This window comes from Rhinopithecus bieti, unplaced genomic scaffold (assembly GCF_001698545.2).
Source record: "Rhinopithecus bieti isolate Rb0 unplaced genomic scaffold, ASM169854v2 scaffold_641, whole genome shotgun sequence".
In the NCBI taxonomy this organism is placed as follows: Eukaryota; Metazoa; Chordata; class Mammalia; order Primates; family Cercopithecidae; genus Rhinopithecus; species Rhinopithecus bieti.
This window is the reverse complement of record NW_016803417.1, coordinates 4,439,381-4,464,973: the sequence shown is the minus strand read 5'-3', so window position 1 is coordinate 4,464,973 and position 25,593 is coordinate 4,439,381. Positions and strand designations below refer to the sequence as shown.

Below are 25,593 nucleotides of genomic sequence, written 5' to 3'. Positions count from 1 at the left end.
TATTTATTTATTTTTTGAGACAGAGTCTCACTCTATCGCCCAGACTCAAGTGCAGTGGCGCAATCTTGGCTCACTGCAACCTCCACTTCCTGGGCTCAGACGATTCTCTCACCTCAGCCTCTTGAGTAGCTGAGATTACAGGTGTGCACGGTAATGCCCAGCTAATTTTTGTACTTTTAGTAGAGACAGGGTTTCACCATGTTGGTCAGGCTGGTCTCAAACGCCTGACCTCAAGTGATCTGCCCGCCTCAGCCTCCCAGAGTGCTGAGATTACAGGCGTGAGCCACTGCATCCGGCCTTAGTAGACTTTAAAGTCCTTGAAGTTTCTTAGTTATCTCCTTTGGTCTCCCAAGAGGGCCAAAAGTGAAGAAGAAAAGTGCTCAAGAATTATTGCCAAGATTATTGGCCAAATTCTGAGGATACTTAGAAGGAAATTAAGTATTGTTTCATTTATTGGAGAAACTGGCCTCTCTGAGGAAGATAACATATATTGGAAGAAAACCTCTAAAATCTTGAGCCAAAGATTGGCTAAGACTGACCAGATTAACTGGATAGTCTTTGAATAACAAGTATAAAATATTTTTGTTGTTATTTTCTTATATGACTGTGGGTATTACTGTGGAAAGAAATAGCCTTTTGAAGAAATTCTGCTTATTGCTGTTGCTGTTGCTTGTGCTATCAGGATCAGTTGTTAACAGTACACTTTTTTTTTTTTTTTTTTTGAGACAGTCTCACTCTGTTGCTCAGGCTGGAGTGCTGTGGCGCGATCCCAGCTCACTGCAGCCTCCGCCTCCCGGGTTCAAGAGATTCTGGTACCTAAGCGTCTTGAGTAACTGGGATTATAGGCACTTGCCACTACCCATTTTTTGTATTTTAGTAGAGAAGGGGTTTCACCATGTTGGCCAGGCTGGTCTTGAACTCTTGACCTCAAGTTATCCTCCTGCCTCGGCCTCCCAAAGTGCTGGGATTACAGGTGTGAGCTACTGTGCCCAGCCGCAGATACGCTATCGATAAGCAAATAGTTTATTCCCAGCCATTTTTGGAGTATTCAGGAAAAAAAAATAGATAAACGTTTTTGGCTATAAATGACAAAGAATTAATGGCAAATTTAAATTTTTTTCCTGTGGTTTCATTTTTTGAACTTTGGCATAAAATGTACTTTTTTTTTTTTTCAAAAGTTATTAGCTGACTTAAATCTCAGGTCTTCTTCCTCTTCGTAAATTTAGGCTCCTCTTTGTTTATTTTATTTAATATTCTACTTTTTCTTTAACTTCCCATGTTCCTATAGAATCCTGTTTGACACAGTGCTTATGCTAGGGTCTGCATAGTTCTCTGCCTCTCCTTTTCTGTGCAGAAACTGTCAGATGAAGGGTTGCATTGTAGATAATTCACTTCTGCTTGTGTGCCCTGTGTAAGGACCTGAATGTTATCTCTCTTGGGGCCCTCCCTTTTGGAGCACCGGGGACTTCCATCCACACTCACATTCACCCTCCCCCAGATCAAACCACCTTGGGCCCCCCTGGGCAGCTCCAGCCTCTTCCGTGGCTCGTGGCCCAGTTTCAATCACCTTTCCCCTGTTAGGAGGGTCAGTCAGGTCTATGTCTCATATTGAAGGGGTCTTTCCTTCACTTTTATTCAGCAGTTACTCCACTTGGAGAGCATACAGCGAGAGAGCGCATGCCAGTTGGGAAACACATTGTGTTGTATGTTTAAGTGCTTGAAAGTTCATAAAACATGAAATGTGTTCGTTTGAAAATGGAATAGTGTCCCATGCAGTTTTTACAAGTAAGAGATATGGCTGGTGAATTCACAGTGGAAGCTACTGAGTTGTTTAAATTAAAAACACTTTTTTAGAGCAGTTTTAGGTTCACAGCAAAATGGAGAGGAAGGTACAGAGATTTTTTTATATACTCCCTGCCCCCACACATGCAGAGCCTCTCCCATGTTACCAGCATCCCCCATCAGAGTGGTGTATTGGCTAGCATCGATGAACTTACGTTGATGCATCATTGTCATCCAGAATCCGTAGTTTGCATAGGGGTTTGCTCTCGTTGATGTACTTTTTATGGGTTTGGACAAATGTGTAATAACATGTGTCCACCATTGTAGTATTCAGAACATTGCCACTGTCCTAAAAAATCTCTGTGAGGTTATTTAAATTTAAGATAGCATTTTAAACATTTTAGAGTTTTTTGCAAATTTTATTTTATTTTAAATTTTATTTATTTAATTATTATTATTATTATTTTTTTTTTGAGACGAAGTCTTGCTCTTGTTGCCCATGCTGGGTTGCAGTGGTGCGATCTTGGCTCACTGCAACCTCTGCCTCCCAGGTTTAAGGGATTTTCCTGTCTCAGCCTGCTGAGTAGCTGGGATTACAGGCATGCACCACCACACCTGGCTAATTTTTGTATTTTAAATTAGCCACTGCCACTAATTTTTACATTTTTGGTAGAGGCAGAGTTTCACCATGTTGGCCAAGTTGGTCTCAAACTCCTGACCTCAGGTGCTCCGCCCACCTCGGCCTCCCGAAATGCTGGGATTACAGGCATGAGCCACCAGGACTGACCATTATTATTTATTTAGAGACAGGGTCTCATTCTGTCTCCCAGGCTGGAGTGTAGTGGCTCCATCATGGCTCACTGCATCCTCCAACTCCTAGGCTCAAGCAATTTTCCTTCCTCAGCCTCCTGAGCAGTTAGGACTACAGGTGCACACTATCATGCCTGGCTAATTTAAACATTTTTTCGTTTTGTGGAGACAGGGTCTCGCTTTGTTGCCCAGGCTGGTCTTGAACTCCTGGCTTCAAGCAGCCAGGAGTTGAACTCCTGCTTCAGCTCCCAAAGTGCTAGGGTTACAGGTGTGAGCCTACACACTAAGGCCTTTTTTTTTTTTTTAATTTTTCAAAGACACAGAGGTTCGTTCTGTTGCCCAGGCTGGAATGCAGTGGCACAATCATAGCTCACCGTAGCCTCAAACTCCTGGACTCAAGTAATCCTCCTGCCTCAGCCTCCCAAGTAGCTGGGACTACAGGTGTGCTACATGTTCAGCTAATTTTTTTTTTTTTTTTTTTTTTTTGAAACAGAATCTCAATCTTGCCCAGGTTGGAGTGCAGTGGCCTGATGTTGGCTCACTGCACCCTCCACCTCCCAGGTCAAGTGATTCTCATGCCTCAGCCTCCTGAGTAGCTGGGACTACAGGCGCATGCGACCATGCCCGGCTAATTTTTGTATTTTTTCTAGAGACAGGGTTTTGCCATGTTGGCCAGGCTGGTCTTATCTTTGGAGTTTTCTTATGTTGTGAAGAAGGCAATACTTTATTCAAATAAGCAATAAAAGTGTTTTATACAAATTGGAGTGGGAATTTATTTTTGAAAGATTTTGGCCACTTAAGTGAAATGAGATCCATTTGATTTTAGACAGCTTTCAATTACAGCTAGAAAGGGAAATGAGATTAGATTAAGAAAAGGTTTTCCGATAAAACATTCCCAAATTTTACTTTCAAATAAAACAAATTTTCAGAGTTTCTAGCAAAACAAAACTCCTTAAACTGAAGCAGTAGAGGCAGAAATGAAAGAAAACACTTAAAATTAATGGGACTGGTGGGGTTTTTTTTGTTGTTCATTTGTTTTTGTATTTATTTATTTATTTTGTTTATTTACTTTGAGGCAGAGTCTCGCTCTGTCGCCCAGGCTAGAGTGCAGTGGCGCGATCTCGGCTCACTTCAAGCTCTGCCTCCTGGGTTCACGCCATTCTCCTGCCTCAGCCTCTCAAGTAGCTGGGACTACATCTGCCCGCCACCACGCCCAGATAATTTTTTGTTTTTGTATTTTTAGTAGAAACAGGGTTTCACTGTGTTAGCCAGGATGCTCGATCTCCTGACCTCCTGATCTGCCTGCTTCAGCCTCCCAAAGTGCTGAGATTACAGAGTTGAACCACCGTGCCCGGCCAGGGACTGAGGGTTTTGATAGCCCATTTTAGATAGTGTCTCAATTTTGTTTATCTCAGGGATAGTCTTTGCTTATATGTCAAGTATAGCAGTTTAATTGGTCAGATAGAAACTTTTTGTGGAAAGTATTTTAATAAAGCAATTATAAAAAACAGTACACAGGAAGTAACCTACTGGTCTACCTTTGACTAGAAAGGAAGTTTAGAAAACATCTAGAGCCAGGAAACACATAAATACAGGATTAAATTTACAAATAAGTTTTATAACAGCATACCACAGTCACAAGATTCTGGTTTCAGAACGTTTTAGTCACTCCCCATGTACTCTTCACTCCAGCCCTAGACAGACACTAGTATGTTTTCTGTCTCTACAGAGGTGTCTATTCTGGAAATTTTATATAACTGGAACGATAAGATGTGTAACATTTTGTGTCTTCTCTTAGCCTGATGTTTGTAAGTTTATCCACGTCGTAGCACGTATTTTTAATTATTATTGTTCCTTTTTATTACTAAGTAATATTTCATTATATGGATATATGCCACATTATGTTTCTGTTTATCAGCTGATGAACGTCTGGGTTGCTTATGGTTTTCGGCTATTAAGAGTAATGTTGCTGTGAACTTGTGCGCACAAGTTTTTGAATGAATATGTGTTTCATTCTCTTGGGTATATATCAAGGAGTGGTGTTACTGAGTTTTTTGGTAACTCTGTCCTTAACATTTTGAGGAACTGCCACACTTTTCCAAAGAGGCTGCACTGTTTTACATTTCTATCAACAGTCTATGAGGGTCCCAGAAAATTCAAACTAAGTTTTTTTTAAGTTACAAGGGAAGATGCCTTTATCCCAGCAAGCCACAGATAATTAAAACCCTGTGAGAGTCTCTCATGGCAAGTTTAGATTATGAAGGATTCTATAGGTTTGCATTTTATTATCAATAGATACATGTTAATAGTCAGGCTGGGTGCAGTGGCTCACACCTGTAATGCCAGTACTTTGGGAGGCCGAGGTGGGTGGATCACCTGAGGTCAGGAGTTCAAAACCTGCCATGGTGACATCTCGTCTCTACCAAAAATACAAAAATTAGCCAGGTGTGGTGGCACATGCCTGTCATCCCAGCTACTCAGGAGGCTGAGGTGGGAGAATTGACTGAGCCCAGGAGGTGGAGGTTGCAGGGAGGTGAGATTGCCCCACTGAACTCCAGCCTAGGTAACAGAGCAAGACTCTGTCTCAAAAAAAAAAAAATTATATATATATATATATATATTTCTCAGTCTTTGAAAAATGTTCCTTTCTTACTTCATTGTCACATAGAGTTTATATTGAAAGGAACAGTGTTTGTGGAAGTCAAGCGATTCATAAAGGGACCTGGGGAGAGGCTTTCTTTGCTGTAGCTGTATTATTGGTTGGTAGAAATATTGGTATCTATAGGAAGGGCTAAAGCAACATTTTGGACTTTGGGTGACATGTGTTTCCTGAAAACGAGGGAGCAAGAATTCTGTTGCCCTAAAACTTGGCAAGAATAATTTTAATCTGTGAGTTTCTAAAATTGGAGAACCACTGTCACTCTTCTGGGGAGTGAAAGAGAAAACCTGAGAGTTGGTGAAAATAGACAGCTGTCCTTCATGTGGCCAGTGGGAAGAGGGCAGTTCACAGACTTTCAGACCCGGTTTTAGCATTGGGGAACTTTCATAGGTGGTGATACTAGGTATCGTCCTTGTTTGGTGCTGCCTTGCACTTGCTGCCATAGGGAACTTTTGGAAGGTCACAAAGATCATCTGTGTCATCACTGTCACTTGCCTACTCAGCAGCGTCCCCCTGGAGTTCTTTGACTCACATATTCCTAGTTATCTGGTGGTTTGAGAATCCTGTCCTGTTGATTACCCCTCAGGTACCTACTTATTTTTGGAGTCTTGTGAATGTCTTTTTTCCCTCTTTTTATGTTAATTAATTTATTTTTTAAATCTTTTATTGCAGTAAAATATGCACAACTTAAAATGTATCATTTTAGGCTGGGCGCGGTGGCTCACGCCTATAATCCCAACACTTTGGGAGGCCAAGGTGGGTGGATCACCTGAGGTCAGGAGTTCGAGACCAGCCTGACCAACATGGCAAATCCCTGTCTCTACTAAAAATACAAAAATTAGTTAGACGAGGTGGTGGGTGCCTGTAATCCCAACTACTTGGGAGGTTAAGGCAGAAGAATCGCTTGAACCTGGGAGGCGGAGGTTGCAGTGAGCTGAGATGGCGCCATTGCATTCCAGTCTGTCTCAAAAAAAAAAAAAAAAAAGAGAGAGAGATATATATATGTATATATATTTATCATTGTAACCATTTTTAAGCATAGAGTTCAGTGGTATTAGGTACATTCACCATAATGTGCAGCCCGTCACCACCATCCATCTCCAGAACTTCCCAGACAGAAACTCTGTACCCATTAAACGGTTATTTCCCATTTACCTCTCTCATGAACTAACTTATGACTGAAGCCAGTCTCTTCTGCAAGCCCAGTTTTCTTCAAAGCTTCCTGGCTTCTGAAATCACCTGTAGACTCACATGAGTTAAGATGATTCCTTTGATCTTTGCCAGCATCCTTTCTTGCTCTCTTCTCTTAACTCCCAAATGTTTCCTGTATTGCTGACTTCTTTCTTTGTTTTATGTGCTGCTCTAACCTATGCCTCTTGAGTAATGTTGGGCTCCAAAGTCTATCAAATAACTGAGGTTTATAGGGAAGGGATGCAGGGGACTGTATACTAACACCTTACGCAGTGCACTGTAAATTCCGTCTGATGATCTGGACTCTGAGCCTAGGAGTGCCCTTAGTTGTACCGGGAAGCAAAGGAAGTGGAGTAGGGGTGCCTGTGGGTCCCGTGGGGCTCTAAGTGCTCTCTCACTGGGTGTTGACTTGTCAAGGTCCCTTTTGGGGTTGTTAGAAGCAGCTATGCAAATGTATATGTGCATTTTTGTTTCAGCCTGAAGGTGTCTTCACTTTCCAAATGATAAAAAAACCAGTGTTTTTGACTCTCCTATGAAAATTCACATAAATATTGATAACTGTTGTTGAACCAAATTACACTTCAAACCAAGTTTATGCTAGTCTCTTAACGTCTGCAGGCAGACTTCGTAGTTGCTAATCTGGTCTTATTGTACAATACCACTGAACATACTTTCCAGAAAAAAATGTATAAGAAACTCTTAAAGTAGACTATAAATACTGGGTAGTTGTCAAAAGAAAATAATCAATTCAGTGTTATAGTAATAGCAGATTTTCTGATGTTTATTGGCATTGAGGGTTCTTAGATACTGCTTCAGCCATCCATTGCCATTCAGTGTGTACTAACAGATGACTTTCAATGTTGATTTCAGCACTTATAAAAATTGCCCTTAACTACCTGTTAACTCTAGTCCTGAGGTTTTAGGGTTTATCTCAAATATATAATGGGGCACGGTGGCTCACACCTGTAATCCCAGCACTTTGGGAGGCCGAGGCAGGTGGATCAGTTGAGGTCAGGAGTTCAAGACCAGCCTGGCCAACATGATGAAACTCCTGTCTCCACTAAAAATACAAAAATTAGCCGGGCGTGGTGGCACATGCCTGTAGTCCTAGCTACTTGGGAGACTGGGGCAGGAGAATTGCTTGAACCCAGGAGGCAGAGGTTGCAGTGATGCACGATGGTGCCATTGTACTCCAGCCTGGACGACAGAGCAAGACTCCATCGCCAAAAAAAATTAAATACATAAAAAGTAAAATAAAATATATAAAATGCAAATTAGTTCAGTGAAGCAGATTGAATTTATCAAAGGACAATAAATGTTTGCTGAATTGAATTGAATTCATCTCTGCTGAAGAGTTTGCTGTCTGAGCAAGATTTCCTCCCTCGCTCCTCTTACTCTGTTTTTCCGTTTTACTTCTTTATTCATTCAACAAACGTTCATTCTATGGCTGCATTGAGCCAGATCCTGTTGTAGGCGCAGGATATATAGCAGTGCATATATGTCTGTCTTGGATCTTGTATCTCTAGGGGGCTGCTGGGGAAGACAGTTGATAAACAAGTACATCAATAAATAAGATATTTGCTGTAAGTGGTAAGTGCTGTAAAGAAAAACAAAGTGATATGATGGATGTGACCAAGGGTACAGTGGCTGTTTTAAATAGGGTGGTCAAAGAAGGAAGGTCTGTCTAAGGAAGTTAAATTGGAGCTAGTCCCAAATGACAGTGAGCTGTTTTCATCAAGATCTGGGGAAGGAGCATTTGAGGAGAAAGGAGCAGCAAGATGAGATTGTGCTGAGGCAGGCAGCTGTGAGCCCAAGTGCTGTGCGCACAGGCTGATACCAGTGGGGTTGTGTCATGGGCTCATAGCAGTAGGGCTGCACAGGTAGGCCACGGAAAGGGTTGGGAGTTTAGCATGAATGCAGTGGAAAACCATTAACTATTAAAGCAATGAATGGCGTGATCTCATTTACTTTCTTAAAATATCTCTCTGCTGTTGTGTGGTGTTGTTCGAAGGGAACTAGGTGAGAGATTGATGGGAAGGTTGTGCTGTTGTCCAGGTGAAGGGGAGAGCTGCTTAGACTAGGCTGGTGGCAGTAGAGATGGAAAGAAAGGCTGGGACGGGAAGTCTATATTGGGGGTACATTTATGTGTAATTTCGGTAGGTGTTGTCAATGGTATTCCCTTACAAGAGTGGCTGCTACAGCGTTGCCAGTACTAGGTTGTTGGGGTTTTCCTAGTTAGGTGAGGTTATGTACATCAGTGTGGTCAGGTGAATAATGGCCTCCCAAAAGATGCCTATGCCCTAATCCCTGGAACCTGTGAAGATGGTACCTTACATGGCAGAAGGGACTTTGCAAATGTGATTGAGTCAAGAGTCTTGCGATGAGCGAGATGGTCCTGGATTTTCCGGATGGGCACAATTTAATGGCATGAATCCTTAAAACTGGAGCGCTCCCTGGGTGTGGTAGCTCATGCCTGTCATCCCAGCACTCTGGGAGGCTGATGCTGAAGGATTGCTTAAGCTCAGGAGTTTGGGACCAGCCTGGGCAACAGCGAGATCAGGACTCTACAAAAAAAAAAAAAAAAAAAAAAAAAAAAATTAGCCAGGTGTGGTGGTGAGTGCTTTTAGTCCCAGCTGCTTGGGAGGCTGAAGCGGGAGGATTGCCTGATCCCAGGAGTTTGAGGCTGCAGTGAACAGTGATCATGCTACTGCATTTCAGCCTGGGTGACAGAGTGAGACCATGTCTCTTAAAAAAAATACAGGGCAGGGGAAGGGTGGACAGAACCTTTCCTGGCTGCTCCCAGAGATGCCATGACAAAAGACACGGGAAAGTTTCCAAGCTTGAGGGAGACTTGACCTGCTCTTGCTGGCTTTGAAGGTGGAGGAGGGGAACCCCTCAGCCAAAGAATATGGGAGGCCTCGACAGGCTAGCAACAGCCCTCAGCCGACAGCCAGCAAGGAATGGGACCTCAGTCCTACTAACACAGAGGGAGCTGAATTCTGCCAACTAACTGATTGAGCAAAGAAACAGTCTCTGCTAGAGGTTCCAGAAAGAAATGCAGCCCCGCAGACACCTTGACAGAGCCTGGCGTCAGACTTTGGACCCACAGAACTCTAAGATAATCAATTTGTGTCATTTACGCCACTCAATTTCTGGTGATTTGTTAACACAGTGAAAGATGACTAATGCAACTGGTATAGTTTATAATCTAGATTTCCCTTGTTAGTGGGGTTGAACATCGTTCCGTATGTTTAAAGGCCATTTGTATTTTTTTCTCCTGTCTATGTCCTTTGCCTATTTCTCTATTGATCCCGGCCAACATCAAGAAATTCCTTATTTATTGTGGAGATGGACCCTTTTTGATATGAGCTGCAAGTTTCCCCCCACTATTTGGTGTTTTAAACCAGGAAACTATATGAGACTGGCAGGAGACAGACTGCAGGGGTGAGAAGAGCCCCAGGACTGAGTCCTCGTCACTGCACTCTTTAGAGGACAAGCAGAGAAGCCTATAACTTTTCCAGTTCCTGTTGGTAGGCCATTTTTCAGTCCAAGTGAAAATGGCCATAGAAGGCTAAACCAATGTGTTCTTTGTATTCATTCTTTTCTTCTTCTCCTCCTCCTCCTCCTCCTCCTCCTCCTCCTTCTTCTTCTTCTTCCTCTTCCTCTTCCTCTTCCTCTTCCTCTTCCTCTTCTTCTTCTCCTCTTTCTCCTTCTCTTTCTTCTTCCTCTTCTTTTTTCTTTTCTTTTTTTTTTTTTGAGACAGAGTCTGGCTGTGTCGCCAGGCTGGAGTGCAGTGGCATGATCTCGGCTCACTGCAACCTCTGCCTCCCAGGTTCAAGCGATTCTCCACTTCAGCCTGCCAAGTAGCTGGGATTAAAGGTGCCTGCCAGCACGCCTGACTTATTTTCATATTTTTAGTAGAGACGAGGTTGCACCATGATGGCCAGGCTGGTCTTGAACTCCTGACCTCAGGTGATCTGCCCGCCTTGTCCTCCCGAAGTGCTGGGATTACAGGTGTGAGCCACCATGCCCAGCCAGTATTTTTTTTTTTTTTTTTTTTGAGACACAATCTCGCTCTATTGCCCAGGCTAGAGTTCAGTGGCACGATCTTGGCTCACTGCAAGCTCCGCCTCCCGGGTTCACGCCATTCTCATGCTTCAGCCTCCTGAGCAGCTGGGACTACAGGCGCCCACCACCTCGCCCGGTTAATTTTTTGTATTTTTAGTAGAGACGGGGTTTCACCGTGTTAGCCAGGATGGTCTTGATCTCCTGACCTCGTGATCCGGCCGCCTCGGCCTCCCAAAGTGCTGGGATTACAGGCATGAGCCACTGCACCCACCCGCCAGTATTCTTTTAACTTCTATTCCTCAGTTCAGTTTTAGCCATGAGTAGGTCTCAAGTTTTACACCAAAAGTTTCAATGACTAAACCATTTCACAGTCACGGCTTGGAAGTTTCACAGTTCCATTCATTATATAATAAACTGTGGTTTGGCCATGATGCAGGAATGGGGAGATATACTATCCAGTCACATATTCTGGTTATCAGAGGCTAATCTTATTCTTACCGGTATGGTCAGTGTGCATGGAATTAGAATGCATGTTACCTTCAGCTATCTCAGAGTCATTTTACTGTTTGCGTTGATGTGGAATGAGCATTGTCATTATTCCTGCATGACATTTCCAGGTTTTCCCTGAGAGAATGGTATATGGTAGTGGAAGCTCAATCAAAGGTCTCGAATATTGAAGACACCTGGGAAAAGAGATTTGTTGTTATCTTGATAACTTTATACCTGGAAAGGACTCTCAGTGAAATAACCTAAGATCTGGAGTCAAAAGACCTGGCTCAGTTTCTTAACCACCTCTCTGATTTTCAGCAGTTCATTTAACTTTGTCTATTTGTTCATTTGTGAAATGAATAAAATAATATCTATCTAGTGTATCTTATAGAATTGTTAGAGTGCTCATTTTTTTCTTAAAATATGTATGGTACTTAATTTTTTCATAAATCTTATATATGATGTATATGAAATATAAGATATTTATGAAAAAATATCTTTGTACACTGTGATGAAGTACATGAACATGTCATACAGCTCACATTTTAGATATTAATAGGAGGAGAAGATTAATGAGCCTGGATATGATTTATCCTGTAGCCATAAACTAGTTTTTTCAAAATGAAGCTACATGAACAGATACAGCAAGAATTACATCTTTGGGTGAGGATTACGTAACCCATCACATTTCCCTACACCCCCAGTTGCCAGGAATCTATGCTCAAACATGGTAAATGTATTAAACCGTCCCATTAGAATATAAGTATTCCCCCTTCTTTTCATGACCTTGCTTTTCTTTTCCTGTTTTGTTGACTTCACTGACAGATGCCTTCAGTATTGGCCATCTGTCATCCTTTCTAAAGAGAGAGAGGGCAGGGCACGGCACGGTGGCTCACGCCTGTAATCCCAGCACTTTGGGAGGCCAAGGCTGGCAGACCACCTCAGATCAGGAGTTCGAGACCAGCCTGGCCAACATGGTGAAACCCCGTCTCTACTAAAAATACAAAAATTAGGTGGATGTGGTCGTGGGCACCTATAATCCCAGCTGCTCAGGAGGCTGAGGCAGGAGAAACGCTTGAACCCAGGAGGCAGCAGCTGCAGTGAGCCAAGATCTCGTCACTGCATTACAGCCTGGGTGACAGAGTGAGAGTCTATCTCAAAAAAAAAAAAAAAAGAGAGAGAGAGAGACACCGGGGGTTGTTTTATAACCACACAAATACTCAGGACTCTTGAGTTTGGGACGTTACCTTCAGCAGAACAGGTAAAGCACCATCAATGCACATTTAGAAATCATCAGGACATGCATGTCGGATTAAAAAGCAGGAGGCATCAGCACTGACCTGCGGGTGGGACAAGGGAATGTCATCACCACCTTTAAGAAGCAATGTGGGAAAGCTGAACTAAGTGTGTCACACTGTGATCCATTGCAGAAGGGACTCACTTACCCCGTGGTGGGGATAGTATTTTTAAGTGTTTAGTTTCAGAAGTTTTCCTTCTTGAAAACACTCTAAAAACTTGTGTTTACTTGAAAATAAACAGTGTCAGATTTTTCATTAGGGGCAAAACAGAAAGCAAGGAGGGAGTCTCAAGGACACTATTGGGTTGATACACGGATACCAAATGCAGTGGATGGGCAAGAAAGTAACAAGCGGAAGCAATGTATGCATGTGGTGCATAATTCCTCATTAGCGAGTCTGAGATGTGTGTGAGACTGTCCCATGGCTTCCCACCCCAGGAGCTGCTACCTTGTAGAGTGCAGTCATCCACTTGATGAGGGTGGTGTTCATTTTCCTTATCACCCTCTCCCTCAATTTTTATCTGAGAGATGGAATTATGAGTTACAGGAGAAAGGAGTGAGAGGCACATCAAAGCCTTTTTGTGTGGCTTTGAATAAGGGGCCTTATTGGTTTGGGGTTGTTAGCTTTGGGTGTGCTATTTTCATCATGAAGCACCTGGGGTTTGTTTTTTTCTAAAAGATGTAGATAAACTAGAGAGAATCCATGGGAAGGGCAACAAAAATGATGTATGACTTGGAGAGAAGGAGAATAACAGTCTATAAATATTTGAAAGGTAATATAAAAGAGGGAGAGAGATTATTTACAGCAGTGGAGAGGAGTTTGACAGGGAACAAAAGCATGCATCTAGGAGCCGGGGGAAATTGGGTAGGACTGAAAAAAAGCATAATAAGGGTGATTAAGCAAAGAAATGTAATTCTCGCATTAGTTTGTGTTTCCAGGATGCAGTATGGTAGGAGGAAGAAGTGATGTTTGTCAAACTGAAGATTCACACACGGCTGAATCACGTTTTCCTAATTCCTCTCAGTGAAGCCAGGAGAGCGGGCAGTGCTTTATTCTGTGCCTCCTGAGCATGCAGTTGGTTTAATTCTCAACTCTTTGGCATTACATTTTCATAGGTGGTAGTAATAATTATAATCCGAGTAGCTCTCATTTACCGAGTGTCTGCCTCGTGGCAGGTGTTGTCTTAGCTGCTCTGTTATTTATATTCTCATTTAATCTTTACCGCAACTCTGTAAATAGGAAGTATGTTTTTTCAATTATAGGGAAATTGAGGTTCAGTAACTTCCACAAGATGGCACATGTATTAAGTGGTGGAGTTGGAACTCAAACCCAGGTCTGTGACCCACAGCCCATGCTCATGCCCTACATCGGGCTCTGTTACTCTGTCATTGTGGTCATGAGAGTAGTAATTGGGACCCAGTAGGTGGCCAGGTGGTTTGTATTCTGGTACAGGGGTAAGTAAAATAGTTGATGTCCAAGGCTCCCTTTGCTTTCTTTTTCTCTTATTTTCCTTTCTTGAGATACACTTTCTCTGTATCAGTAAGTGTAGTGTTATTAACATACTACCTTTTATCATTCTGTAAATTAAGTTATACTATAGGCTTTATAGGCTTTTAGTCATCCTTGTGATTATATAGTGATATGTACAATCTCACTTAGGAAATAAGCGATTGTTGTTTTTTATTTTTTGAGACAGGGTCTCTATCACCCAGGTTGGAGTGCAGTCATGCGATCACAGCTCACTACAGCCTTGACTTCCTGGGCTCAAGTAGTCCTCCCACCTCAGCCTCCCGATTAGCTGGGACTACAGGAGCAAGCCACCATGCCCGGCTAATTTTTGTATCTTTCTGTAGAGATGGGGTTTTACCATGTTGCCCAGGGTGGTCTCAAACTCCTAAGCTCAAGCGATCTGCCCGTTTCTGCCTCCTAGAGTGCTGGGATTACAGGCGTGACCACTGCACCTGGCCTGAAAGAAAATATTTTACAAGGCAAGCATTATCCTGGATCTTACAGGGGATCTCTTAGCTGTATTATGTATTTTCTTTAGCTTTCTGTCTCTGATATTTGATAATATCCTGTGTATTGATGATGATAGCTTTAAAAAAACAAAATTCATAGAATTATTCACTACTTAGAATAAAAGTGAAGAGCTGTGTGTCTGGGTTTTTCATGTTATTACAAGAAGTTACTGAACCTGGAATCAAAAGTCCTGGGTTTCGATCGCAGTTCCAGCTATGTTTCTTTGTGTGCTGGGCACCTTTCTAAGCATAGCGAGCTTCTCTGTCTTGGGCCATTGTACTTTCTGGTCTCTCAACCTTACAAGGTTATCGTAGGTAGCGTTTGAATGAATATACGTAAAATGTTGTTTATGAATTGCAGAGTATACTTAAATGAAAAATGTTAAGTTTAAAAGTTAGCATTGACTGGACGCGTGGTCTCATGCCTATAATCCCAGCACTTTGGGAGGCCAAGGCAGGTAGATGGCTTGAGCCCAGGAATTTGAGACCAGCCTGGGCAACATGGTGAAACCCCGTTTCTACAAAAAACAAAAAAATTTGCCGGATATGATGGCACACGCCTGTGGTCCCAGCTACTCAGGAGGCGGAATTGGGAGGATTACCTGAGCCTGGGGAGGTGGAGGCTGGATTGAGCCGTGATCGTGCCCCCTCACTCCAGCCTGGGTGACAAGAGTGAGACACTATCTGAAAAAAAAAATAATAAAAGTAAAAGCATCCTTTATAGTAGCAGCTCTTTTCTTAGTGCAGCTCCTCTTGGTAAAAATCTGATATAGTTAGGGATGGTTGAGGCTTCTGAGGAAGTTGACATCCAAAGGACTTTGTTAGATTTTTATCGGGGCAGAACAGAAAGTACCCAGTGAATTTCAAGGATATTCTACTAAGGCCACAACTTTTGCCTCTTCCTCCCCTTTCACTATGGTGACATGCAATGGAGACCATGCCACATCTTAAAGGTGGATGGCATAGAAATCAAAATGTGGCTCAAGGCACTGGCATATTCTCTACATTTGCATTGAGAATACAAAGGTGTATTCATCTGCACCTTTCCATTTGCCAATCCTCCTAACTGTCCTCCATAGGAATTACCTTCCCTTTGGAATTGTGTACCTTTTAAAATTAAGAGCTTTTTGAATTTCTGTCTTCAGGTCATTGCTCCTAGTTGTCCTCTCTAGTGAATTCTTCTCCATAGTCATCCCTAGATTACTTTTACTGTAAACTGTAATGATTTGACTCTGGCCATATTTCTCCCAAGGTCTCCTATCTCGGTTACTTGTAAGGCTACTCCTCCCCTCTCTTGTTCTCTTTGATCTTTTATAATTGGCTTAAAGCTCTCTATATTTAATCTGCAGTGACTTTGTTTCTCCTCCCTATTTTGGCTTTTTCAGTCCCCGAGAATTTAATAATCTGTTTCTCATTATTTTCTATTTTTTCTTAAGGTGTCACATTCTCTGTCGCACAGTTAATGGTCTTTTCTCCTCTTCTCCCCATTTGGTTTATATTAGCTATTAATGCAAGTCTCTGCATTGTGTCTGTATTTTGGCTTGTAATAAAGTCCTGTGCATTCTGTGTAGTTGGTGGGCTTCCTAGTTACAGACTTGGCTGAACCTGAAGACCCCTGCACGTGTATATGGTAATGTTGTAAAAATATGGCCCTGGAGATAAACAGTTGAGCACCCAGTTTGTGTTGAATGAATAAATTTCTTAAGTTTTTGAGAGCTTTCTCTCAGAAGTTGACCTTTTTGGGGCAAATTACTATGACTACTCCACTTGTAAGAAAGAACAGCTTGCTGGGTGCGGTGGCTCACGCCTGTAATCCCAATACTTTGGTAGGCTGAAGCAGGTGGATCACCTGAGGTCAGGAGTTTGAGACCATCCTCGCTAACATGGTGAAACCCCCTTTCTACTAAAAATACAAAAAAATTAGCCAGGCGTGGTGACGTGTGCATGCAATCCCAGCTACTTGGGAGGCTAAGGCAGGAGAATCGCTTGAACCTGGGAGGTGGAGGTTGCCGTGAGCCGAGATCACGCCATTGCACTCCAGCTAGGGCAACAAGAATGAAACTCTTGTCTCAAAAGTACAAAACAACAACAACCAAAAAAACAAAAACAAAAAAACACAACTCTGGTAGCTCTCCTGTGGTTGACTTTTTGGTGAATCCTTCCTGTGACAGCATTCATCATAATTTTTTCACTAAGGTTAGCTCTTCAGCTCTGAAAACCTTTTAGCCACAGCACTGTAGTCTCTTCTCAGAAGGTTAAGCTTTCCGATACTTTTTTTTTTTTTTTTGAGATGGAGTCTGGCTCTGTCTCCCAGGCTGGAGTGCGCAGTGGTGCGATCTCAGCTCACTGCAAGCTCCGCCTCCCAGGTTCACACCATTCTCCTGCCTCAGCCTCCCGACTAGCTGGGACTACAGGCGCCCACCACCACGCCTGGCTAATTTTTTTGTATTTTTAGTAGAGACGGGGTTTCACCGAGTTAGCCAGGATGGTCTTGATCTCCTGTCCTTGTGATCTGCCCGCCTCGGCCTCCCAGAGTGCTGGGATTACAGGCGTGAGTCACTGCCCCCAGCCAGCTTTCTGATACTTTTCTAGTCTGTCACTTTTCTGGTCTCTGTTGTGTCCAAGAAAGAACCCTTGGTGAGTCTAAAGGCTTTGCTTATTTTGTTCTTTAAGCTTAGGATCTCATATTTCTCATTTTCTTGACTTTTTTTTTTTTTTTTTTTTCTGGGACAGGGTCTTACTCCATTGCCCAAGCTGGAGTGCAGTGGCGTGATCGTGGCTCACTGCAGCCTCTAGTCCTGGGGCTCAGGTGATTCTCCCACCTCAGCCTCCCAAGTAGCTGGAACTATAGGTGTGCACTGCCACGCGTGGCTAATTTTTTTTTTTTTTGTAGAAACAGGGTTTCGCTATGTTGCCCAGGCTGATTTTGAACTCCTGGGCTCAACTGATCCTCCTGACACCCAAAGTGCTGGGATTACAGTTGTGAGCCATTGTGCCCATACATTCAAGCCTTTTAAAACTATTCTTGGGTTTCAGGGGGTCTTTGAACTCAAGGTCTGGCTCTGTTGCCCAGGCTGGAGTGCAGTGGGGCAATCATAGGCTCATTGCAACCTTTGCCTTCTGGGCTCAAGCCATCATCCTACCTCAGTCTCCTGAGTAGCTGGGACTACAGGCGTGTGCAGCACCATGCCCAGCTAATTTTTTGTAGAGACTGGGTTTTGCCATGTTGCCCAGGCTAGTCCTGAATTATTGAGCTCAAGCAATACTCCACCTTGGCCTCCCAAAGTGCTGGGATTACAGGCATGAACCACTGTGTCCTACTGGTCTTTGAATTGTTTTTCTTTCTTTTTTTTGTTGAGACGGAGTCTCGCTCTGTCGCCCATGCTGGAGTGCAGTGGCGCGATCTCGGCTCACTGCAAGTTCTGCCTCCCGGGTTCATGTCATTCTCCTGCCTCAGCCTCCCGAGTAGCTGGGATTACAGGTACCCGCCACCATGCCTGGCTAACTTTTTGTATTTTTAGTAGAAACGGAGTTTCACCATGTTGGCCAGGCTGGTCTGAAACTCCTGACCTCGTGATCCACTTGACCTCGTGATCCACTTTCGGCCTCCGAAAGTGCTGGGATTACAGGCGTCAGCCACCGCGCCCGGCCAAAACTCACTATCTTAAAGTGGTGTTTAATATATTCACAGAGTTGGGTAAACATCACCACTATCAAATTCTAAAACATTCTCATACTCTCTCCAAAAACTCATAGCCCTTACTGGTTACTCGGGTTTCTTCCTTTCCCCAGCCTCTGGTAACCACTAACCTACTTTCTATCTTGATAGGCTTGCCTATTCTGGACATTGCATGTAAATGGAATCAGACACTGTGGGATTGTTCCTGTCTGACTTCTTTCACTTAGCATGTTTTTGAAGTTCATGTGTGTTGTAGCATATTTCAGGACATCAGGACTTCTTTTTATTACTTATTAGTATTTTATTGTAAGAATATACAACATTTTGTTTACTCATCAGTTAATGGAGAACATTTTATGTTCAAATTTTTGTGTAAATGTATGTATTCTCCTGGGTATATACTTCAAAGCGGACTTGGTGGTTCATGTGGTGGGTGTGTATTTAACATTTTGAGGGACTGCTAGGTTTTTCAAAAGTGGGTGCACTGTTTTACATTTCCAGCAATGTAACATACATTTACACAAAAACTTGTTCCGTCTGAGCCAGCTGGCTCCCCGCCACATGAAAGGCGGATCTTCTCTACTCTGTTCACGGATTCACATGCCAGTGTCTTTTGGAAACACTCACAGACACACCCCAGAAATAATCCTTTTGCAGTTCCCTAGGTAACCCTTAACCCAGTCAAGGTGACATCTAAAATCAACCATCACACCATCCTAGTGAGCATGAAGTGGTATCATTTGTGGTTCTGATTCGCAGTTTGCTGATGGCTAATGATGTTGTGCATCTTCTCAGCACTTATGCGCCATTTTTGTCTATCTGCTTTAGAGAAAATGGCTATTCAAGTCCTTTGCCCATTTGTAAGTTTTTTTGTTTGTTTTTTTAAGTTTGAATTTTAAAACACATTTCTATAAACTTTTTTTTTTTTTTTTTTTTTGAGATGGAGTTTTGCTCTTGTTGCCCAGGCTGGAAGGCAGTGGCATGATCTCGGCTCACTGCAGCCTCTGCCTCCCAGGTTCAAGTGATTCTCCACTTCAGCCTGCCGAGTAGCTGGGGTTACAGGCGCCCACCACCACGCCCAGCTAATTTTTTGTATTTTTTGTTTGTTTGTTTGTTTGTTTAGTACAGATGGGGTTTCATCATGTTGGCCAGGCTGGTCTTGAACTCCCGACCTCAGGTGATCCACCCGCCTCGGCCTCCCAAAGTGTTGGGATTATAGGTGTGAGCCACCATGCCTGGCCTCTATAAACACTTATGTTCTTAGGTTATCCTAGGTCTTGTGAATGAGTGAAATAAAGGAAGGGAAATCCATTAGCTTGGCAGTGGCAAAGGTGAGGTGAAAGGCAGTGGAAAGGTGTTTTAGTAACTGGGGGAATAGCCTTCTAATGACTTTTAAGTATTGTATTGTCCTTTTGGAGAGACTAAGGATAAAGATGACCTGCAGGGAGAGAATAGACAATGCATAGATTTGGAAGTGAGAAAAAGAAAAGAAGAGAAAAAGTTCACCTTCTAGTACTCCCCCAGAAATTCAATTATTAGGGGAAAAGAAATATAGGAAGTGGGTATATTTAACTTGGAAATGGAAAGTACCTAAAAGCTTTCAAGGAAATAAATTATTCTTACAGAGTATGGTGACCATGTGTTTTGTATTTCTCTAAGATTAAATGTGGAAGCAAATTTAAAATGTAGTCCTTTTGGTAAGTGAGATTTTAGCATTGGCATGGTGCTCTCTCAGCTTTGAATAGGGGATAGAATCCCATTTCTCCTTGAGTGTGTGATTCTCTTTGAAGGTAATGGATGAGTCAACAATACCTCTTGAAGTTTTTTCCCAGTCTTGATATTCTATTACATTTTTTTTTTTGTTTTTTGAGATTGTGTAAATTTTGATTCATGGATTAGAACATCAGAATCATAGCACCTGCATCTAATATTTATACAGTTGAGATATAGTTGGATCCCTTTTTATATCTAGATTTAGTTCTTTGTTTGACCTTCATTGTCATTTTCAGCCCTTTGTTTCTGATCTTGTATATAAGTTTATTATACACAATCTTAATATATACAGCAAATGTGTATGAGACACACACAAGCCTTAAATACATGTCTGTGCGTACTAAGTTAGATATTCTTGTTAATGATGGCAACTGCCATAAACTTCCTGCTCCTAGTTAGAAAAAGGGCCATGATGCCTGAAAGGAATTTGGAACAAAGCAGCACCCCTTTCTTCAAATCTTGATGGGTTAATTTCTTGAGTAAAATTTAGGTATGCATCCTCTCTGTGAACACAAAAGGAACTTCCTTCTTGGCTGTTTCGGCCTTCCTTCCTCTCTTCTTGGGACTTGTCATAACCCTCTATTAAAACAATAACAACCAATTTAATCTTTTTTTTTTTTTTTTTTTTTGAGGATGGAGTTCACTCTGTTGCCCCGGCTGGAGGGCAGTGGTGCGATTTTGCCTCACTGCACGCTCTGCCTCCCGGGTTCACACCATTCTCCTGCCTCAGCCTCCCGAGTAGCTGGGACTATAGGTGCCTGCCACCACGCCCGGCCAATTTTTTGTAGTTTTTTAGTACAGACGGAGTTTCACTGTTAGCCAGGATGGTCTCGATCTCCTGACCTTGTGATCCACCCGCCTCAGCCTCCCAAAGTGCTGGGATTACAGGCGTGAGCCACTGCGCCTGGCCAACAACTTAATCTTAAAACCTGTATGTTTGTAGGAGTATGTGCTTGTCGTTCTGATAATGACCCTTGCCTCACTGTAAATTTTAAAAAAAATATCTTTATTCTTTTACTCTTAAAACCAGTATTGTTTCCGTGGTGGAATAAACCTTGAGAATTGCGGGTGAGGCAAGTGGTTGACGCAGTTCAGATGATACTAGGTGCTGCCCACAGACTTTGCAAACTCACTTTCCACAGATAGGGCTCCCAGACCTGGGCTCGAGGGCTTTAGAGTCTTTGTACTTCTCTGACACAGGCTGGACCCTCCCCATAGAGATTTTCCTAGGTTCTGCATCTATTTTGAGTACTGTCACATAGTTCTTGATACTTGAGAGGTATCAAGACCTTGTGAGGAAAAATTTCAGAAAGCATGTTAGGTTTCTGGTGATCCAGATGTACGAATTCTGTACAATGAAGATCACCAAATGAGGAAAATAAAAATATATGGATGATGGTGTGACTATAGTTGTGGGCCAGTTAGATAGCTTCTGCCATGCTGTTTATTTCTTGGTTGCCATAGAGACATTTTAGCTAAGAAGCCCAGAATGGCTCTTGGTAGTCATTTCTTTCAGTTCAGATTTGATTTTTTCAGGTAAGATTTTGAGACATTTGTATGTATATGCATGGATGTGTGTGTACGTATGTGTGTGTACGGGTGTGTGTGCATGTGTGTATGTACACACACATAGATATATACATTCATATCCCAAGTTACCAGAGCCTTCAGGGCTTTTGAACTGCTGGAAAATAGCTGCCTCCAGTGTTTAAAAGCCAGAAGCCTCTGTCTCTGGCCAAAAAGAGATGCCACATGTGATTGTCAGAGCTGTGTCACATGCCTGGCTGGGAACTTGAGTTCCCGTCCCTACACTGGGGCTGCTGGAATTGACACAGTATGGCATGTTTTGCTGTACCCTTTTATCCCTGTGATTAGTGGTTGATTTGGTGGAGCAGTTAGCCCTAGGGACACAATTGAGAGCTGGGTGACAGATCTTCTTATGTGGTTCAGAGTAGCTTGTGTACATCCTTTGAGAACAGCACAACACAGTTAGGTTAGCAGCAGCCGACAGTGAGGCTGCAGTTTCCAAGTACAGAGCTAAACAAGAAGCCAGAATTTAGAGGCAGCTGCTTCCAGGATAAGGTAGAAGAGCCACAAGTCAGGGGCTTTGGGCCAGTGAGAAGTGACCTGGGGCCAAATCATGACTCTCAGCAACTGCCTTACCTGACATTCCCTGCTGAAAAGGAGAGAAGGTTCTGACCATCACAGTCTGTCTTTGGAGCTTAAGAACTTGACCTCTGTGCTTGACACACTCTCATGTGAGTGCTTAAAGTTAGTAGTCATTTATATTCTCTTCCAGGAAGCTGCTAGGTTGACTCCTTGTCAATAGGCTTTTTTTTTTTTTTCTTTTTCAATCTATGGAGACAGAGTCTTGCCCTATCATCCAGTCTGGAGTGCAGTGGTGAAATCATGGCTGACTGTAACCCCCACCTCCTGGGCTCAAGTGATCCTCCCCACTCAGCCTCCTGAGTAGCTGAGCCTGTAGGCTGATGCCACTATGCCCAGCTATTTTAAAATGTTTTGTAGAGATGGAGTCTCGCCATGTTGCTCAGGTTGGTCTGGAACTTTCGACCTCAAGCAATCCTCCTGCCTTGGCCTCTCAAACTGCTGAGATTACGGGCATGACCACTGTGCCCAGGTAACAGGTGTCTGAGAATGTATGTCAGCCAGTCTCCATGACTCCCTCTTCCTTTTCTGTCACAGCATGGTAGACAACTGTGAGGTCTCAGATGAGGCTGCCTCAACCATGTCCCACTTCCAGTTACATGTGTGTCCTCAGACTTGCCACTTGAACTTCTCTGGGTGTAGAAACAAGGGATAAAATTACCTCCGAGGACTTCTTTGTGGTCACATTCTGTGAAAGGCTATTGGATTTAATTTTCTGTGGTTCACTTTCCCTGACTTTGGTAAAAATGATGGTTGAAAGAATGGATGAGTTTTATTTGTAGAATCACCTTCTTTTAATGTCAAAGAAGCTTTATTCCAAAGGAGGGGAAGACAGAAGGAAAGTAAAGACATTAGTGGGGCCACACAAAATTGAGTGGTCTCGTTCCCAGGATATACGTACACTCTGCTGAACAGTTTTTGAACCATGTAATACCTTAGAGGTATGTCTCACCCACCTGCAGTAAGATTTCTGAAGGAGGCGATGGTGGAGGAGACAAATGCCCGCAAGTGGCTAAGCATTTGGTGGGCACATGTATGGCCAGCAACCCTGTTTGCCCCTTTTCTTTCCCTGCTAATGTTGAAAAGCAAGCTAAATGTAAAGCTACACTTTCAAATGTAGCACTAGATGTCAGTTCCAGCATTAATATTTTAAATCCACAGGGAATCTGCACATCTCATTTCAGTCACTAATTTGAACATAATTCCTCCTCCCATTCCAAAAAAAGAAGCTAAATATGGGATTGTATATATTGAATTTAAGATGTAAAGTTTCCCTGTGTCTGTTAACTTTCCCAGTAGCAATCATTAAAAAGCACGATACAGACTGGGCGCGATGGCTCAAGCCTGTAATCCCAGCACTTTGGAGGCTGAGACAGGCAGATCATGAGGTCAGGAGATCGAGACCATCCTGGCTAACATGATGAAACCCCGTCTCTACTAAAAAATACAAAAAACTAGCCGGGCAAGGTGGCGGGCGACTGTAGTCCCAGCTACTCGGGAGGCTGAGGCAGGAGAATGGCGTAAACCCGGGAGGCGGAGCTTGCAGTGAGCTGAGATCTGGCCACTGCACTCCAGCCTGGGCGACAGAGCAAGACTCCGTCTAAAAAAAAAAAGCACGATACAATTAAACAGCAGAATCAAAGCAAAGGGAGTATAAAGGGCTCCAGATAATTCCCAGTTTGGGTTATCAGCTCCCACACAATGGAGAGTTGATTTTTTTTTTTAGGGGAGGTAAAACTCCATGGAGGTGAGAAAAGTACACCTGGAAGAGATCTGAAATATTCCTGATTCTGGATAAGTGTGCCTGTACAATGACCCAAGGTTGGCTTTGGAATATACCATTAAAGTACTGGAGGTCAGAAAAGCTTCCTTCACAAATTTGGTTAGGTGGAGCAGGTTGCTAAAACAACCAGCAACCCTGGAGGTCATAGACCATGCTAGGAGAAATAATTATGCATGGTAATGGGCAATTACAGATAATGGCCTTCCGGGGGTGGCAGAAAATACACAGCCCCACAGCCTTGCCTGGAACGAACATTGAATAGCACATTAACTTTATAGCAAGCTAAAAGTTCAGCCCTGGAACTGCAGCTGCCGCCCCGCCCTCCTCCCAATAAAAATGTCTGCCTGTCTTAAGGGAATCACAGGAGTGGCTGCACTTCTCAAAAGCAGAATTGAATAAAGGAGGAGATGGGGCTGGGGGAGACAGACTTTGGAAAAGGGAAGGAGTGGTGCACTCTACTCCACTGGGTTGCATTTGCCTCACTAAGTAGAGATGGTGGCTTGCAGGAGGTGCACAGTAAGCGGTTGTTGCTTTCCTGGTGCCAGGTTTGTGTTTGACGTTTAAAATAGCCCTGTCATGATTGCCTTGTGGGAGAAACACATTGTTCCCGCATTTCCTGATTATGACTTTAGGGAGTAATATCACACCAAATGCACTCAAGGCTACTGTCTGACCTCAGAGAAGGCCAGGAGTGGAAGATTCCAAGTTCAGCTGAGTTTGGGAAGCCTGGCCAGGTGCAGCCCAGCCCTCCTGCAGTACCCTGATGATGAGGATTTGGAGCAAGGATAACTTTTTGTGTGGAGTTATTTGGTGGCTTTCTTGCTTGATGGCAGAAAATGTTATCACTGTGTTGTGATTGTGATAATAATAATAGCTAACATTTACTGAGCACTCAACACGAGGCAGAACCTTTCTGAGTATATGTATTCTCTCATATAATTTTCAAGTAGTAGTATTTCTGTGCTACATGCAAAGGCTGGGACATGCAAAACGTATGTAACTTGCCCCATGGTTGCATGGCAGTAGATTTCAGATCCGATCAGTTAGTTTTGCTTGGGAGCCAGTGCTCTCAACCTGAAGTTGCGCTGCCTGGCCATATTGTGTCATTCTTAATGCCTGTTTCATGGAAAGAAGTATTTCAGACATAAGGATAAAGCCAGAGCTGCCTGGCTGGGACTTTATTGCTGTCTACTAATAACACAACCCTGAGATCCAGCTCAGAATGAGATGCCAGGCTCTAATTCTCTCAAATCAGTCCCCTAAAAGACAGGAGCCTGTAAGATGGAAGTTCTCAAACTTTTTATTTGCAGAATCTCTCTACAACCTCAAAAAGTATTGAGGACCTCAAGGGCTTTTATTTATGTGGGTTATATCAATACCATACTAGAAACTGAAATTGAGAAATGAAAAAAAATTATTCTTTTAAAATAATAAACTCATTATCTCTTAGCATACATAGCATATTTCAATAAAATTACTACATTTTCAAAATTAAAACAAAGGAAGACAGTGGCATTTTTTTTTTACATTTTTGCAAATCTCTTTTATGTTTGGCTTAATAGGATGTAGGTGGGTTTGCATAGCTGCTGCTGCAGGCAGGCTGTTGTTTTAATGGAAATACAGGAAGAAAATTCAGCTTCCCATAGATAGTTAGAAGAGGGATAGAAGTATTTTAATAGCCTTTTACATCATTGTCACTATTCTTTGATACTAGACCCAAAACTTGACAAATGGTAATTGCTTAAAGATTAGTTGTGGTGTGGAAACTAAAATCATGCTAATGAACATTTTGTACTCTGTTTCATTAAAATCTATTGATCTGTCTCAGACTTGGCTTCCAAGATTAGATCTTGGCTTCCAAGACTAGATCCAAGACT

General features: G+C 42.8%; 1 protein-coding gene across 3 annotated transcripts in view; it reads left to right on the top strand.

Moving 5' to 3' along the window:
• The window catches only part of DMRT1 (doublesex and mab-3 related transcription factor 1), a 131,724-nt gene that overhangs the window by 9,751 nt on the left and 96,380 nt on the right, over positions 1 to 25,593 (top strand). The gene's annotated exons all lie outside the window — the stretch shown is intronic.